At 45.0% G+C, this 17,702-nt stretch overlaps 1 protein-coding gene across 3 annotated transcripts in view; it reads right to left on the minus strand.

Annotated features, from left to right (window-relative positions):
• Positions 1 to 3,506: 3,506 nt before the first annotated feature.
• Positions 3,507 to 17,702, minus strand: part of ZRSR2 (zinc finger CCCH-type, RNA binding motif and serine/arginine rich 2) — a 77,791-nt gene continuing 63,595 nt past the window's right edge. For all 3 annotated transcript variants that reach the window (XM_068270780.1, XM_068270783.1, XM_068270782.1), the window contains one exon: positions 3,507 to 5,818. The gene's annotated coding sequence lies outside the window, so the exon portion shown is untranslated. The remainder of the gene's footprint in view (positions 5,819 to 17,702) is intronic.

The following is a 17,702-nucleotide window of genomic DNA, read 5'->3' on the forward strand; positions in this document are numbered from 1 at the left end:
TGGCTTCACCCGCTCGCACTGCTGTCTCAGTCCCCTGAGGTTACTGTGAGCCAGTCACAGTAACCACAGTGCACAATAGGAAAGAGGATGGTTCTGGTCCTTAAAGTGAACCCGAAGTGAGAGGTATATGGAGGCTGCCATATTTATTTCCTGTTAAACAATACCAGTTGCCTGGCAGCCCTGCTGGTCTATTAGGATGCAGTAGTGTCTGAATCACACCAGAAACAAGCATGGAGCTAATCCTGTCAGATCTGACGATAATGTCAGAAACACCTGATCTGCTGCATTGCTTGTTCAGTGTCTATAGCTAAAAGCATCAGAGGCAGAGGATCAGCAGGGCTGCCAGGCAACTGGTATTGATTAAAAGGAAATACTGTAAATATGGCAGCCTCGGTATCCCTCTTGCTATGGGTTTCCTTTAAGGGGGTGAGAGCCATCCGGCCATGAAAGAGTTAATAAGGAATTTCGCTGCTGAGGCTAATCGCTGCCACTGACACACCCAGAGGTAAGAAAACTCTTTATTCTGTATCTGTGTGGCTGGAGAGGTTTGTGTGCGATTCCTCCAGAGACCCGCGATTCCTCCCATATTCCGGAAACACACAGGAGCATAATTAGCTTGTGGCTACAGAGATCCTAATGTGTGTGTATTCACCAATATAAATAATTCAGCATCGTCTGTAAAGTGGGGGAACTCTAACCCTGACTGGGCAACTCTGACAGGACACATTCTCTGCTGGGAGCTGGAGGCCGGCACACTGATCATCTGTCACATTATCCATTCCAAGTCAATTCTGATTGGCCAATTTTACAGCCTCCATGAGCAGTAATGGAGCATACAGATTTTGAACACTATGAAGAGATTGTGTAGTTTAAGCTCTCACTACATAGCAGCAGTAAAATTGGCTAATCAAAATTGGATGTATGTGCCACAATTCAGGCTTGCACATGAATTTTAAGCTGCACAAATCAAAATTCAACAGGGCTTCAGACGCGCCAGTTGAGCAGAGCCACCGGGGAGGACGGCATCAGAGGTCATTGGGGCTGAAGGAAGAGGCAGTAAGTATCAATTCTTTTAGTTATGCCATCTCAGGTTTCCTTTAACCTGTTCAGGACCACAGGCTTTACTACCCCCCCCCCCCCCCCCCCCCAAAGACCAGGCCATTTTGTGTGAAATAGGCCTCCAGCGATCAGAGTAAGCAGGAAATCCCGTTCAGAACGGGATTTACTGCAGGGCTTCCCCGGTCGCCATGGCGACGGGGCGGGATGACTACATGGACGTCGGGACGTCACAGGGAATCCCGATCCACCCCTCAGCGCTACCTGGCACTGATTGGCCAGGCTGCGCAAGGGGTCTGGGGCGGGGCGGCGAATCGGCGGCGGCGATCGCGTACCACACGCAGCTAGCAAAGTGCTAGCTGCGTGTAGGGAAAAAAAATTATGAAAATCGGCCCAGCGGGGCCTGAGAAATCCTCCTGTGCAGGTTACCCCGAGCTTAGCTCGGGATAACCGGCAAGGAGGTTAAGGCCAAGCTGCAGGGACGCACGACACAGCACACAAGTGATCACCTCCCCATTTTCTGCCCACCAACAGAGCTCTCTGTTGGTGGGGTCTGATCACCACCAGGTTTGTTTGTTTTTTTAATAAATATTTACTGTGTTCTTTTTAATGAATTTTTATTATTATTCAAATTACCCTCCGTCCCCTCGTCTGCCTATCACAGTGGATCACTTCTGATTCCCCCAGGGGGACAGCCGTGTCACACGGCTGTCCCCAGTACAGCACTGCTGTAGATTGCAGCGCTGTACATGTTAATTAGACATCAATTTTGCCGTCTAACAGTCTCCCGAGCGGAAGTCTGCAGCCAATAAAATTAACTCTTTATTTCTCAGAGCTCTTCAACAGTATGATCAAAGATGATTCACTGCATCCCCGCAGCAGAACGATGTATTTAACCCCCCGAAATTCGGGGTCAAAATTGTCCATTACTTCCTGGAAGAGGCGGAGCTGAGCGCAATAGCTCTGCCTCCAGTGACATTAATCTCAGTCTCTCTCCCCGCCACTCTCAATCTTCTTTCACTGAGAGGGGCAGGGAGAGCACAGAAGATCCGGACTGAGCCAGTTACCGGGGATGAGCGGGAGACCGGTGAGGGGACCCGCACATGCTAATGGGGTTGTAGGAAGCCCCGGGTAAGTGTTGATTCGTTCTAGTTCTTATGCTACATACACACTTGAGATAAAAGTCTTTGGAAAATGAAAGATCACAGACCAATTTTACCCCCATGTACCTCTTTTGCAGATACTGATCTGTTGCATGTGTACAGCATCTGTTATTATTATTATTTAGTATTTATATAGCGCTGACATATTACGCAGCGCTGTACAGAGTATATATATCTTGTCACTAACTGTCCCTCAAAGGAGCTCACAATCTAATCCCTACCATTGCCATATGTCTATATTATGTAGCGTAAGTACTGTAGTCTAGGGCCAATTTTTTTTTTTTTTTAGGGGGAGCCAATTAACGTATCCGTATGTTTTTGGAATGTGGGAGGAAACCGAAGTGCCCGGAGGAAACCCACGCAGACACGGAGAGAACATACAAACTCTTTGCAGATAGTGCCCTGGCTGGGATTCGAACCAGGGACCCAGCGCTGCAAGGCGAGAGAGCTAACCACTACGCCACCGTGCTGCCCATCTGTGTGTGCAGCATCTTGCAAAGATTTTTCTCTGATGGGGAGTGCAGCTCCATAGAATAGACTGTGTAGGTATGGCTCTCATATTACATGGAAGGGGGTAAAATTGGTCTGTGATCTTTCATTTTCCAAAGACTTTTACCTGAAGTGTGTATGTAGCATAAGTCTCTGGTTTACTTTTAATTTTGACACCCAAGCAGCCACATTCTGCTGCTAAGCTTGCTCAACTGGAGAGCAGAATTTCCCTTTAACCACCCTGGCGTTCTGATAAAATCGCCAGGGTGGCTGCGGGAGGGTTTTTTTTAAATAAAAAAAAAAACTATTCCATGCAGCCAACTGAAAGTTGGCTGCATGAAAGCCCACTAGAGGGCGCTCCGGAGGCGTTCTTCCGATCGCCTCCGGCGGCCAGAAGTAACACGGAAGGCCGCAATAAGCGGCCTTCCGTGTTTCGCTTACCTCGTCGCCATGGCGACGAGCGGAGTGACGTCATGGACGTCAGCCGACGTCCTGACGTCAGCCGCCTCCGATCCAGCCCTTAGCGCTGGCCGGAACTGTTTGTTTCGGCTACGCTGGGCTCGGGCGGCTGGGGGGACCCTCTTTCGCCGCTGCACGCGGCGGATCGCCGCGCTGCAGCGGCGATCAGGCAGCACACGCGGCTGGCAAAGTGCCGGCTGCGTGTGCTGCTTTTTATTTCATTAAAATCGGCCCAGCAGGGCCTGAGCGGCAGCCTCTGGCGGTGTTGGACGAGCTGAGCTCGTCCAGACCGCTCAGCAGGTTAACTTGCTCTTATTTTCAATAAAATATTGTGGAAAACAAACTTAAAAAGAAATTTATTTAACACTATTTACATTTCCTGAGAAATATACAAAGTAATACACAAGTTATTTTCATGACTCTTGATGATGGAATTCAGAGCTGATTCTGTGACAGCAGCCTGCTGGCACTGACTGGTAGGGGTGATCGATGATATACAAATACTTCGGAATTTATGCAGATTGAAATTGGACCAATCAATTTAAACCTTGTTGGGATCCAATTTCAAGCTGCATATATTTGCATAAACCGGGAAGTATTTGCATATCATTGATCATCGCTTGTAAGGAAAAGTCACTTCACAAAATTTGTTTCAGTGCATGTAGGGGGCTCGAGCTACACAGAGGGGGGGGGGTTAACTCCCCTAAGCCAGTACCTCTCGCCGATGTCCTTCACACCGCCCTCCATCTTCCCCACACTCTGCCTTCTGAACTGGAACTTCCACTGTGAAGACGGAAGTGTCGGGGTGATGAGGAGAGCGACTTGGAGCGCAACATTGAGAGGCAGCAGCTAACGAGACACAGAACATTTATAACACACTTTTCTCCTGGCGGAATCAAAGTGCCAGAGCTGCAGCCACTAGGGTGTGCTCTATAGACGGTGGCAGTATTACAGAGTCTTGCCCAGGATCTCCTTACAGAATAGCTGGCTTACTGAACAAGAAGAGATTAGCCGAAATTCAAACCCAGGTCTCCTGAGGCAGAGCCCTTAAAGGACAACTGAAGCAAGAGACATATGGAGGCTGCCATATTTATTGCTTATTAAACAAAACCAGTTGCCTGGCTATCCTGCTGGTCTATTTGACTGCTGAAGTGTATGAATAACACCAGAAACCAGCCTGCAGCTGATCTTGTCAGATCTGACAATGTCAGAAACACCTGATCTGTTGCATGCCTGTTCAGGGTCTATGGCTAAAAGTATTAAGAGGCAGACGATCAGCAGGACTGCCAGGCAACTGGTATTGCTTAAAAGGTAATAAAGATGGCAGCTTCCATATACCTCTCTCTTCAGTTGTCCTTTAGGCAGGGAACACACTTGACTGTTTTCGTACGCGTTTTCTGCACAGAAAAACTGAGAACTCATGTTAATCAATGTGCTAGTACACACTTACTGTGTTGTACGCGCGCAGAAAAAAAACTGACATTCTGCATCCTGATTCTGCACATTTTGGCAGTTTTCTGCATCAATTACATCAGCTGCTGTGAAAAAACGTGCGCGTTTTCCTGCATGGAAACACACTTAGTGTGCAGAAAAACGCGCGCGGAAAACAAAGTCAAGTGTGTTCCCTGCCTTAACCATTACGCTACCTGGCCACTTAGATGAGTAAACCCCCTCTGCGTGGCCCAAGCCCCCTGCACACACCAGGACAAATTTGCTTTTTACGAAATTGATCAAGCTCATCTTTACTGACTGGTACACAACCCATGGGGTGATAACGGCCACGGATCCAGCAGGCCTCTTGTGGGCCGTCAGCAATAACTGGTACACAATCCATGGGATAACAGCAACGGATCCTGCAGGCCTCTTGTGAGCTGTCAGCAGTAACTGGTACACAATCCATGGGATAACAGCCACGGATCCTGCAGGCCTCTTGTGGGCTGTCAGCAGTAACTGGTACACAATCCATGGGATAACAGCCACGGATCCTGCAGGCCTCTTGTGGGCTGTCAGCAGTAACTGGTACACAATCCATGGGATAACAGCCACGGATCCGGCAGGCCTCTTGTGGGCTGTCAGCAGTAACTGGTACACAATCCATGGGATAACAGCCACGGATCCTGCAGGCCTCTTGTGGGCTGTCAGCAGTAACTGGTACACAATCCATGGGATAACAGCCACGGATCCGGCAGGCCTCTTGTGGGCTGTCAGCAGTAACTGGCACACAATCCATAAGATAACAGCCATGGATCAGCAGTAACTGGTACACAATCCATAGGATAACGGCCACGAAGCTGGCAGGCCTCTTGTGGGCTGTCAGCAGTAACTGGTACACAATCCATAGGATAACAGCCGCGGATCCGGCAGGCCTCTTGTGGGCTGTCAGCCCTGACTGGTACACAATCCATAGGATAACAGCCACAGATCCGGCAGGCCTCTGTCAGCCCTGACTGGTACACAATCCATAGGATAACAGCAACGGAACCTGCAGGCCTCTTGTGGGCTGTCAGCAGTAACTGGTATACAATCCATATGAAAACAGCCACGGATCCGGCATGCCTCTTGTGAGCTGTCAGCAGTAACTGGTACGCAATCCATGGGATGGTAACAGCCATGGACCCGCAGGCCTCTCACCGTAGTCTTTAGAAGCACAGCTACAAAGAAGATTTCATATAAAGTCAAGTCAAACAAAGAGTACATGAAGAAAATGACAAGTATATATATGTACTGTACAATTAGGCTCAGTTAACACTATGAATAATTTGTGCTGTGTACATGACAGCAGATGCATTGGACATATACATGGCATTGTTATTACAGTAGAATCACTCTATAGTAAACTCCAAGGGACTGGGCAAAGTAGTTTATTATATCAGAAATGTACTATATTCGAAATGGTCATACTCAAGCACATAAAGTATACTATAGTACTGTATCTTAATTCAGTCAATAATTGGGAGTATTTTTATCTTTTCAATGCTTCAGCAAGGTGAGCACAGACAGTGTCTAAGCTAGGTCGAAATGCACAGTGCTCAATACGCAGGGATTTGCGAACAACCACGCAACAGCTTGCACAGTAAGCATAGGTCTCCCCAGTTGATGCAGGTACAGTACTGATAGTGTGCTCTGTCCACATGTCTGTGCAGCCTGGATGATGCTGTAGCATTGCAGCCATGCACAAGCAAGTCAGAGATGACAGACAATTCCCTTAGTAACCAGGCAGCTGCTTACACAGGAAACATATACCTCACCAGTTGATGCAGGTACAGTACTGATAGTGTGCTCCTCTGTGCACGTCTGTGCAGCCTGGATGATACTGTAGCATTGCAGCCATGCACAAGCGAGACACCGATGACAGGAAATTCCCTCAGTGATCAGGCAGCAGCAGGCCGGTGCTTTTGAGGTACACCTTGCAGTTGTGTGTAGATTGGTGTGCAGATAGCGAGGAGGCTACAAGTGGCTGCCAGCCCGCCCACTCACCAACAACGGCCGCCCACTTTCCACTATAGCCGGATACAAAATATTGCAAGGCCAAAAAACAGGTTTACTTTAACACAACTTCTATTATATTCGGGGTAACTATACCAAGCAGTACTCCTATATACTTATAATGGGGCTTGACTAGAACCTGGACATTTATACTAGATCCGGAGTTCTTCTATATCAGCGTTTATTAGAACGAGATTATACTGTATAACCTCCGACTTCCATCCGGTGTCCGTAATCATCGTACACAGCACAGGCCTGCATTCCTCTCACTGCAGCAGACTGCAGATCCATTGTAAACGTGCATGTGTGACCTAATCCTATACACAACATACCTGTTTATAGGCTGCGGAAAACAGAGTGTGAACCGAGCCTTACACATGGGAGATCGGTGTAGGTTTACAGCAGTCACTAAATTACAGTAGATTACTGAGGACAGATCTCTGTATCAGTGAATGTGTCCGGAAGATGAACTTCAATAAGCTCCAGGAACCGGGAAAGAAAGAACAGACCGAAGATGTGCCAATATAGCGTAGTATTTAAGTGTAACTGTCGGGCATAAAATCAAAAATCAATTCTTTATTTTTACCTGCCAATAAGGATGCTAACCAGGCAATCCAAAAGTTAAAAATCACTTTTTTTCTCCATAAAACATCATTCCCCAGTTTCCCTGGCTGTTATTTGGTACATCTGCTGCACAGGAAGTTGCAGGGCATGCTGGGTTTTTATTTTTCTTGTTTACTTTCCCCTCAGACTTAACTAATGCAGCCTGATTGGCTAAATCCTCTTTCCTTCCCACACCTCTGTTCCTCTCTGATTGGCCAATATTTCTCATGCTGAGACAATGCACTTTCTACTGCAGAGCTGGGTAGGAATAGAGTAAGGGAGGAAATTATGTCAGGATTGGCTTCAAGATAGCCACAGTCAAAATGAAAAAACCTAAGAAGGATTTTCTCTTTTTTTTTCCATAGAAAAATCACTAAAATCTAAATGTGGACAGTGCAATACATATGCTAATCACTAAAGCGCTAGTGCTTTTTAAAGCGTTAGTGCTTTGCTATCCTATGGCAGTGTTTTCACTGCTGCGATTGGCACCGGTTGTGGGCGTTTAGCGATCAGCGCCAATTACAAACGCATTACCTGCAGCAGTTTTGAGGAGATTCTGAAATGATCGCAGTACAGTGCTTATAAAGCACCGACCGTGATCGCTCTGAAAGCACGGAAGTGTCCAGTGATTTTTACCGAGCTAATCGTGCTAAAATGACTAACAAAAAACGCTAGCACTAAGGGCTAGCATTTTGCGATTTTAACTGTGAATGGACCCTTAAAATAACAACACGTTTTGCAGATTTTACCAGCTTCGTCAGGATCATGACCTTGTCCCCAAGAAGCTTGTAAGACCTGCGAAACGTGTCTCTGAGCAGAACACCATGGAATTAAAGCACCTATTAGAGGCTGTGTTGAGCTAAATATATGTAACTCAGCAATGAGCCAGACAACCTCTAATAAGCATTCCAAGTTCCTGTTGTTCTGTTAAAAGACATTGGCCTCAATTCACTAAGATCATGCTGGAGATAATAAGGCAAGAGAAAACTTACCTCCACACAGTGAGAGAGTTATCTTATCTCTTCATTCCTTACATTACCTCTTCTGTAGTTAATTTACCCCCTCTGTAGTTAAGTTACCTCCTCTGTAGTTAAGTTACCTCCTCTGTAGTTAATTTACCTCCTCTGTAGTTAATTTACCTCCTCTGTAGTTATTTTCACATGCAATTAATTAACAGCCTGTCTAACTCTGAAGTTATTTTAAGGATTGGAGAGTTAACTTAAAGACAGAAGAGTTAACTTTAGGTTTGCCTGAGGTAAAATGTTTCCTGAATACTACATGCCTTATCACTATGGTAACAACTCTAGAAGAGTTATTAAAGACAGGAGATAATCTTAGTGAATTGAGGCCAATGTGACCGTGTCTTGAGGAAGCAGGTAAAACACATACTTTTAAGTGTCAAGTATTTATTTTTTTCTATATACCCTTCCCCTCACTTTAGTTAAGATTGATTATTTTAACAATTTTTTTTATAAGTGCTTCCTCCCACCCCAGAGATCTCTGTATCAGGACCTCCTATGCGGTAGGTCAAATGTCCTTCTTTTGATGAGCCACCAAGTGTGCTAACAAAATGCATAATCAGCTAGGCCCAGTCATTTTCCAGGATTTCATACTGAATTTGCCAGAGAAGCTCCCATTTTTCTACCATTCAATGGATTAGTGCAAGTGGTCAATTCTGGTAAAAAAAAAAAAAAAAGCTACTGCTATGTGCAGCTCACTACTCCTGCAGCAAGGTGGGAGTGTCTGCACAGTTGCATGGCAACAGTACTCCCAACGGAAGCTGCAAAGAGGTGCAACCGGTTTCCATTTCTGGATATTATTAGCTGGCTGGGAATTGGAATATGTAACATTCAGTTGCAAAACATCTGTGCAGCATCTACCTTTCCACAAAGCATCCATCTTTGTAGCAAGTTTATGAGAAGAAAACATAAGTTTCCTTTAACATTAAAACTGCGGGAATCAAAGAGTCCCTGTGTAATCCACGATGAAGCTCTACAGCACATACTTAGTGAGGTAAACCTGAAAAAGCAGTGCTTTCCTATTGTCTGTAGTCAACACGGTAACAGCTGGAAGCCTGCTTTAATGTAACAATTACACCGATGGGGGAAAAAATGTGTCCTTAAGGAACCTCAAAGAGTAAAAAAGGAGAAAAAGGGTAATCAAACCTGATACAAAGGCTTCCTGAATAACAATGTAACGCAGCAGCGAAGCAGAATACAATCCAGGAGTCGTGTGAATAAAGCCAAATGGCAAGAATGGAAGAGAGCATATCCTGGGAGAAGAAAAAATATATACATATACAGCAGAGTTCCCCATTATCCGGAACTGAGGCAACCAGAAGTCTCACCTAACCGGCATACCTGAGGGGATAATTGAGACTGTGCTGTGAGGTTTTTTTTGGTGGGGTTTGCAGGGCATAAAATACTCACCGAGTGTCCAGCGCTGTCTTCTAACATTCCTGTAGCTCCTGGCAAGTCATGTGACCAGACAAGGGTCAGGTGACACCAGGAGCCGTACATGGAGGATGCCTGAAAGTAGGGTTGTAGCGGTATACCGCGGTATCATTGTGCATGGTAATCATACCATGCTCCTGGAGTCAGAAGCATAGTATGATTACCGCGGTATACCGCTGCAACCCTACCTGAAAGTCGCTATGAGCTAAAGGGGGATAGAAGATAGCGGCAGGAGGCCTGGTGTTTACTGCTGCATCTGGGGGGGGTGCTTTTTCGGCTGAGTCAAGTACATGTATCCGACACAAGGCTGTCCCTGCCGGTGTCCTTGCTGTACTGGGATACAGGTGCCTGCATAAAACCCTGCAGCTGAACTACTGTTAGATTTCGCCTTAAAGGGGCACTATGGCGAAAAATTTTAAAATTTGTGCAAGCATAGACAAATAAGAGGTACATTTCTTCTACAGTAAAATGAGCCATAAATTACTTTTCTCATATGTTCTGTCACTTACAGTAGGTAGTAGATATCTGACAGAGCAAGGAAATGAGCAGCGCTACTTAAAAACAGGCAAATGCCTACCTGCAAAAGAGTGCAAGCCCCACTTATGGGATAAAATACACACTGAGCATACACATGACCTGTCTACCACTGGAGGATGTTGGTTTCCTGTAACAGCTTGCATGCAACCTATTAAGTACTTGTCCCTCCCACTGCGAAGAAGTCAATCCTCCATGGGAGGGGCCTAACACTAACTAAATCCTAACCTATGTATATGCATAGCCTGGGTGCGGCTAATCAAATAAAATTGAAAATTGCGCAAAAGGTGGATCAGCGCAACACCAGGCCGCCTCCGAATGGCCTCCAATCAGAGATGCGCTGAGCCCCCCCAGATATCTGACAGAACCAACAGGTTTTGGACTAGTCCATCTCTTTATAGGGGATTCTCAGCAAGGCTTATATTCTTTATATATTCCCTAAAAAGGATTTAAACAATGATGTTGGCCAGCTTCCCTGCTCACTGCACAGTTTTTTGGCAGTTGGACAGAGCAACTACCATTCACTACTTGCTTTTGAAAATAAATGCCCGAGAATCCCCCATGACGAGATGGACTAGTCCAAAACCTGTAGCTTCTGTCAGATTTCTATTACCTACTGTAAGTGACAGCAACATAGGAGAAAGTAATGTATGGCTCATTTTACTCTGGAAAAAAACATACTTCTTATTTGTCTTTGTTTGCACATATTTTAAATTTTACAATTTTTCGCCATTGTGCCCCTTTAAACTCCAATAGACCAGCCATAACGCCATATGAGCTCCAAGTGTTTGTGATCTGTATAAATCGCAGCATTTTGGCCGCTAAGTGATTCTAAAAATTGTAAAAAAAAAAAAAACACAACTAAAATTGTGTTTTTTTTTGTTTTTTACAACATTCATTTACAGATTAGGTAATCAGTGTTTGTCCATTATAAAATCTTTCCTCTCCCTGATTTACATTCTGACATTGATCACTGGTGGTGACATCTTCAGTTCTGCCAGGTGATCTTTACGGATCTTTACGGAATGTTCGTTACTGAGAGTTCTATGCACAGAGGGAGATATTGCTTGCTTGGTAGTTGGAAAAAGCCATTATTTCCCACAATGCAACGAGGTTCAGACAGGAAACTGTCAGGACCCTGGTGCTGACATCACATTGTGAGAGGGGTTTCACCACAATATCAGCCATACAGAGCCCCCTGATCTATTTAAAAAAAAGGTAAAGATTTCTGGTGGGAAAGGGGGGTATCAGCTACTGATTGGGATGAAGTGCAATCCTGGGTTACCGAGGTGACATGATGAGATAGACATGTGTATGTACAGTACACATGACAGTAAAAATTTAAAAACTAGATTTAAATTATAAAATAAAACTAAGTTATCTTAAAAACAAAAGTAATTTTTAGGAGGCGGAAAGGTACAATTGTTTATTTCATCAGTTTATTTTCACCTCGGATGTCCTTTAAGTACTACACGCTCTTAGTGTACTCCGTTTTTTCTTTCCCCGGTTCCTGGAGTTTATTGACGTTCAACTACCAGACACGCCCACTGATAGAGAGATCTGTCCTCTTCTGTAATGCTGGGAATACACAGGTCGATTCTGCACCCGATCATATTCACCGCTCAATTCTCTTATCTTCCACTCCTTTTTCTTCTCTTTTTTTCAATTCACTTCAATGACAAATCGAGCGGCAGAACGATCGAACGGTGATCTGACATGTCGGAAATGATCTATGGCCTAGTGCACACCAGAGCGGGTCGGACGCGTTTTCAGATCCGATTGCGGATGTGGAAATGCTTGGTCAATGTATTTCAATGGGCTGGTGCACACCAGAGCGGGAGGCGTTTTGCAGAAACGCATACTACCGGGCTGCTGCAGATTTTGGATTGCGGATGCGTTTCTGCCTCAATGTTAAGTATAGGAAAAACGCAAACCGCTCTGAAAAACGCCAGTTCAGAGCGGTTTTGCAGGCGTTTTTGTTACAGTAGCTGTTCAGTAACAGCTTTACTGTAACAATACATGAAATCTACTACACCAAAACCGCTACACAAAACCGCAAACCGCTAGCTGAAACGCTACAGGAAAAGAAGAAAAATCGTTTCAAAATCTGCTAGCATTTTGCGGATCTGCTAGCGGGCTTTGGTGTGCACCGGGCCTATCTAACCATCTTATCAGCTCAGAATCGAGCCTGTATTCCCAGCTTAATGTAGTGACAGCTGTAAACCTACACAGATTTCCGATGTGTGAGTTAACAAACATCACCTGCGGGATGGAATTGCACCACAAAGCAAACGAGGACACTTCCAAAGCACCTATATACAGTAGTTTTAGAAAAATCTGTTCACATGACCAGTATTTTGGAGTTGGAAGAAATACATATTTAGTTTATTTTGGCAAATGGGCATCAATGACCTCAAGCCAACAATTTTGGAAGCAATTTATACACTTATTTTCATCGAAAAGGACAACTCTGCCTCATGCATTCACAAGCTGTCCTTAAAGTTAACCTAAACTGAACCCCCAACCTCCCCCCCCCCCCCCCCCCCCAAAAAAAAAAATTAAAAAAAATCGGGATCGAGGAAATACTTGGCCAGGGCAGCACAGGCACAGCGACCATCGACAGGCCAATCACCAGAACTGGCTGCAGGGGACCGGAGGATTGGTTTGTCCCGGCGCGGGAACAGGGTGGCTGCAGGGGGCTAGTAGAAGCCCCAGGTAAGTGAAACTTTTTTTTGGGGGGGGGGGGGGGCAGTTTAGGTTCACTTTAAAGCATAGAGTTTTGTAAGTATAACATTTACAGAGCTCGGTATCACTCCTGTGGCAGATATTACCCAGAAGGCCTTTATCTCCCTCCTCAGTGATTTGCGGCCCCCGGCTCATTACCGGCTCCCGCAGAGCAGAGACAAGTCTGAAGTCGGAGCTGCTCTCTGATCTGCCTGGCTGAGACAGATCGCAGTTAGGGGAGGTGTTGCCATAGATACCTGCTCAGTTTCAGGATCATCTGAGGCGGCGACTCTCCTAACGAGCAGTCCACCTCTACAGCGGTAATGATAGATGAGGGCTGTGGCTGCACACAGCGCCCCCCGGCTGCCAGCAGAAGGCAGTGTGCTGGGGGCTTCCGCTCACCATCTCTCCAAAGGCCAGGGAAAATGGGCTTAACTCCTTCCTGGACAAGCACTTTAAAGCGGACCTAAACTAAGAACTTCCTCTCTGCTTTAAAAGATAAGCAACAAACAACTTTTAAAGAAAACCGTTTCTTTGTTAAAGTTGATACAAATCCTGCAATAAATCTGCAGTTTGTCTACTTCCTGCTTTCGCCAAAGCAGACATAGGGTTAGCATCCTGTGTTTACCAATTAGTTGCTCTGTCGAGGCAGCCAGCTGACACAAGTGAGGGATCAAATTTCAGCTTGTGCTTAATCACAGATAAGGGGGAATTAGACAGACTAAACTCACTTTAAAAGAGGCCTCGACAAGTGCCCTGAAGGGTCAGATGTGGCCTGAATGGGATAATGCTGTAACATTTAAAGGGAACCTAAGCTGAGTGCGATATGGATGTTTCCTTTTAAACAATACCAGTTGCTTGTCAGTCCTGCTGATCTCTTTGGCTGCAGTAGTGGCTGAATCACACACCTGAAACAAGCATGCAGCTAATCCAGTCTGACTTCAGTCAGAGCACCTGATCTGCATGCTTGTTCAGGGGCTGTGACTAAAAGTATTAGAGACACAGGATCAGCAGGAGAGTCAGGCAACTGGTATTATTTTAAAAGGAAAAATCCACATCCTTCTCAGTTTAGGTTCCCTTTAACCTGGAAGCGAAGAGTTGCATTCTGGATTTACTATGCACAGAAATCAGTGCAAATGTCAGGAGATGATGATTGATCCAGCAAATTCAAAATAGTCGCTATTCAGTTGAATCCCACTCTTTGCGACACAACAGCATGCCGGGCCCCTCCACTGCCTCTGGGCCCCTCCACTGCCTCTGGAAGCTTGTCCAAGCTGATATTTGTTGCTTTCATGATACTATCTAACCATCTCATTCTCTGCTGCCCCTCCTCCTTTTGCCCTTGGTCTTTCTAAGCACGAAGAAAAAAAAAATGGTAAAAACCTCTCAACTATTAGATGAGCAAACTTCAACCCTCCCCTGGAGCATATCACAACTTAGTGAAGACTGCTGAAAGGTTAATGAACTGGACACTCCGCTAATATAGTCACACCCATAGTTGGAACCCCGTCTTTAGAAGATCAGAGCTAGTACTGACTAGCTCAGCACTGTCATAGAACTCTGACACCAGCAGCTCTTTTCTGTGAGTATTCGCCTCACAATCGGTCAGTAAAACCCTCAACTGTGAGGACCGTGTAAGGCACAGTTCCCCAACTCTGTCCCCTCAAGGCCCACCAACAGTGCATGTTTTGCAGAAAACCGCAACCATGCACAGGTGAGGTAATTAGTGTCTCAGTAGAGCCGATTACCGTACCGGCATATAAGACGCAAAAATCAGAGGAAAAAAAAAAGAAACTAATCCTAGGTGCATCTATGGTGCAGGGGCGTCTTATGCAGGGCTGTGTCAATACAATTGCTGGACTGCGCTCTCCAATTCCTATAACAACACAAAATTGCACATAGCGTGACTCTGTTTATACATATTCAAACCACCCGTGCTTCAGTGATCAAAGTGCAACACACGTGCCCGCACACTCCTTCTCTGAATCTTCTCACCGGATCTTTGCCACCTCAAACAACAGGTGGATCTAGCGTTTGTATAAATATCCACAAGGCACTTTCTTTCTTAGATCTTCATCTTTTCTTTAATGTAAAACATCCTCAATAAAACACATAAAAGCACAATAGTGTAATCCTGTTTAAAAATTTTAGCCACAATGCCCGCACACCAATGCGCACTCACATAGTGCTTTCTTGAAAACTAGCACATCAAAGCCTTAACAGCAAGGTCTGCCCGGCACCTGAGTAGATGAATGAGCGGCGTCCCGACTCCCCGTCCCTCCGCGGCGAACCAGCTGCTTAAGCGACGCTTGAAACTCCCTCTCCGAGCTCACAGTACAATTCCGGTATGGTGACGTCAGACGCGCTGGACGTGGCTCCGCCCTACGCGTTTTGACCAATCGGTCTCATCAGGGGCTGACGTCACCAGCGCGTCAAAGGGTTGAGACAATGGAGACTAATTTTAAGAACCTGTACAGCCTCGTGACCAAAGAGCAAGTGGTCTGGTGGGATATAGCCAGCTATAATAGATATATAGAGGAGGATTTGGTCCCGAGGAGGTACAGATGGGACATATTGGCAAATGATGGAGAAAATAGTGATGCCAATGATAAGGAGTTAGGGGAATTTCTGAACAAAAGTGGTGTGGACTTACTGAGAATTCTGGTTAAACGGAAACAACAGCGCCTAGATAAGATTGAGAAACAAATTGATGAGATCAAAGTCAATATGGAACCATACAAGGACAAGGAAATATATAAGAAAGAAATGGAACAAATGGTATCTAAGCTGACAAAAAATGAGAGAGAGGTAGTGGAAGTGAGGCAAAAGAGATTTATAAATGACTGGACAGAATATAAAAGCAATAAAGCATATAAATGGCAATTAGTGTTAAAAAAAACCGGACGCCCCTGATAAAAATGACCATAAAAATGACCAGGAGAATACAGGACAGAACCACCAGAACCAGACTGTAAATCCACCCAATAGGGAGCAGCCAATACAATCACCAAATCCTAATCCTAACCCTAGGGGTGTAAATAAACCAAAAGAACCCATAAAATTACGACGGAATAATTGGACTCATGATAGATGGGAGACATCAGGTGACCGAAACTGGCAAACAGTCCCGCAGAGGAGCCCAATTAGGAGAGGAAATCCAACATCAAGGGGGGGGATATGATAGACCAGGGATTACCCACAATTTAAGACAGAGACATCCTGTTGGACAGGGGGAAATTGACAATTATGGGGAGGTCCCTTTAAGGAACAGATATCAAGGATTGGAAGAGGCTGAGGATCAGGGTGATTATGATGAACATTTTTTAGGACTGGACCAGAGAGAAATATGGGACCAACGGTATACACAAAACGAGAACGATTGGGGAGGAGGAGACGAGGAAAAAGGGGGGGGGGAGGAAGCAACAGGCTAAGATGAGACAAAAAGGGGGAGGGATTTTTAATATCAGTGGGGTACCCCTTAATAATGAACAATTGTCCTTGTTGGACAAAGGCCTCAACTTTGCCCCACCCAAAACATTAAATAAATTTGAGACCTATTTGGGGATAAATAAATATGTTAGGACCCTAAACATAAAAAAGTATTTTTTAAACAAGCAGGGATCAATCACGAGAGATAAAGAAGTGTCACAGGAATATGTGCACACAAAATTAAAAAATAGATCACTATTTAACCCACAAGACCAAACTAAAGGGGGCACTATAGAGACTTTCAAGAGAGCTGTGTTAACTGACCTGGAAACCCTAGAAGTTAAAAAACAGAGGAATAGTAAGCGATATGGAGAACAAATTAAAACATTAGTTCAGGAGAAAAATCTTATCCTAAAGCCCGCGGACAAAGGGGGGGGGGGGGGGTCTGGTCATCATGAATAAGGAGCAATATAAAAATGAAATGACCAGTATTCTCAGTGATGAAGCAACTTATAAAATCTTGAGAAAAAATCCCACCGCTGAATTTAAGAATTCTCTAAAGGTCAAATTACTTGAAGGAGAGAAGGAGGAAATATTATCCACAGATGAGCTAAAATATTTACTCCCCACGAACCCCCGCATACCAGTTATCTACTTTAATCCAAAGATACACAAGGATACAGAGAATCCACCAGGAAGACCCATAGTAAGTGGGATGGGATCCCTCACACAAAGATTAGGAGAGTACATAGATTTATTCTTGCAACCGGAAGTAGCCAAGTTACCCTACCTTTTGAGGGATACGAAACATCTCTTACAAAGAATTAGAAATATAAAGGTGGAACCGGGGGACCTGATGGTAACAGGGGATGTTACATCCATGTACACAGTAATACCCCATCAAAAAGGTGTACAAATTGTTAAGGAAGCCCTCCAACAGGGAGGAAACCTTAAGGAAACCCAAATAGCATTCCTGGTGGAAATACTACAGTACTGTCTTTCACATAATTATTTTTGGTATCAGGGGGATTACTATGTGCAACGGACTGGCTGTGCTATGGGGGCGAAATTCGCACCAAGCGTAGCTAACCTGTATATGGGGGTATGGGAACAAGAGGTCCTACGCTTGAGGGGGGGCGAAAATATAGTGGCATGGAATCGTTTTATCGACGATCTATTTTTCATCTGGAGAGGTCCTAGAAGCGAACTGGAGGTTTTTTGTGAGGAAATTAACAGACACTGGCCAGAAGTAAAGATAACCGTAAAAATTGATGAGGGGAAAGTTGACTTTTTGGATTTAAATATC

Source organism: Hyperolius riggenbachi, chromosome 2, assembly GCF_040937935.1.
Source record: "Hyperolius riggenbachi isolate aHypRig1 chromosome 2, aHypRig1.pri, whole genome shotgun sequence".
Lineage (NCBI taxonomy): Eukaryota > Metazoa > Chordata > Amphibia > Anura > Hyperoliidae > Hyperolius > Hyperolius riggenbachi.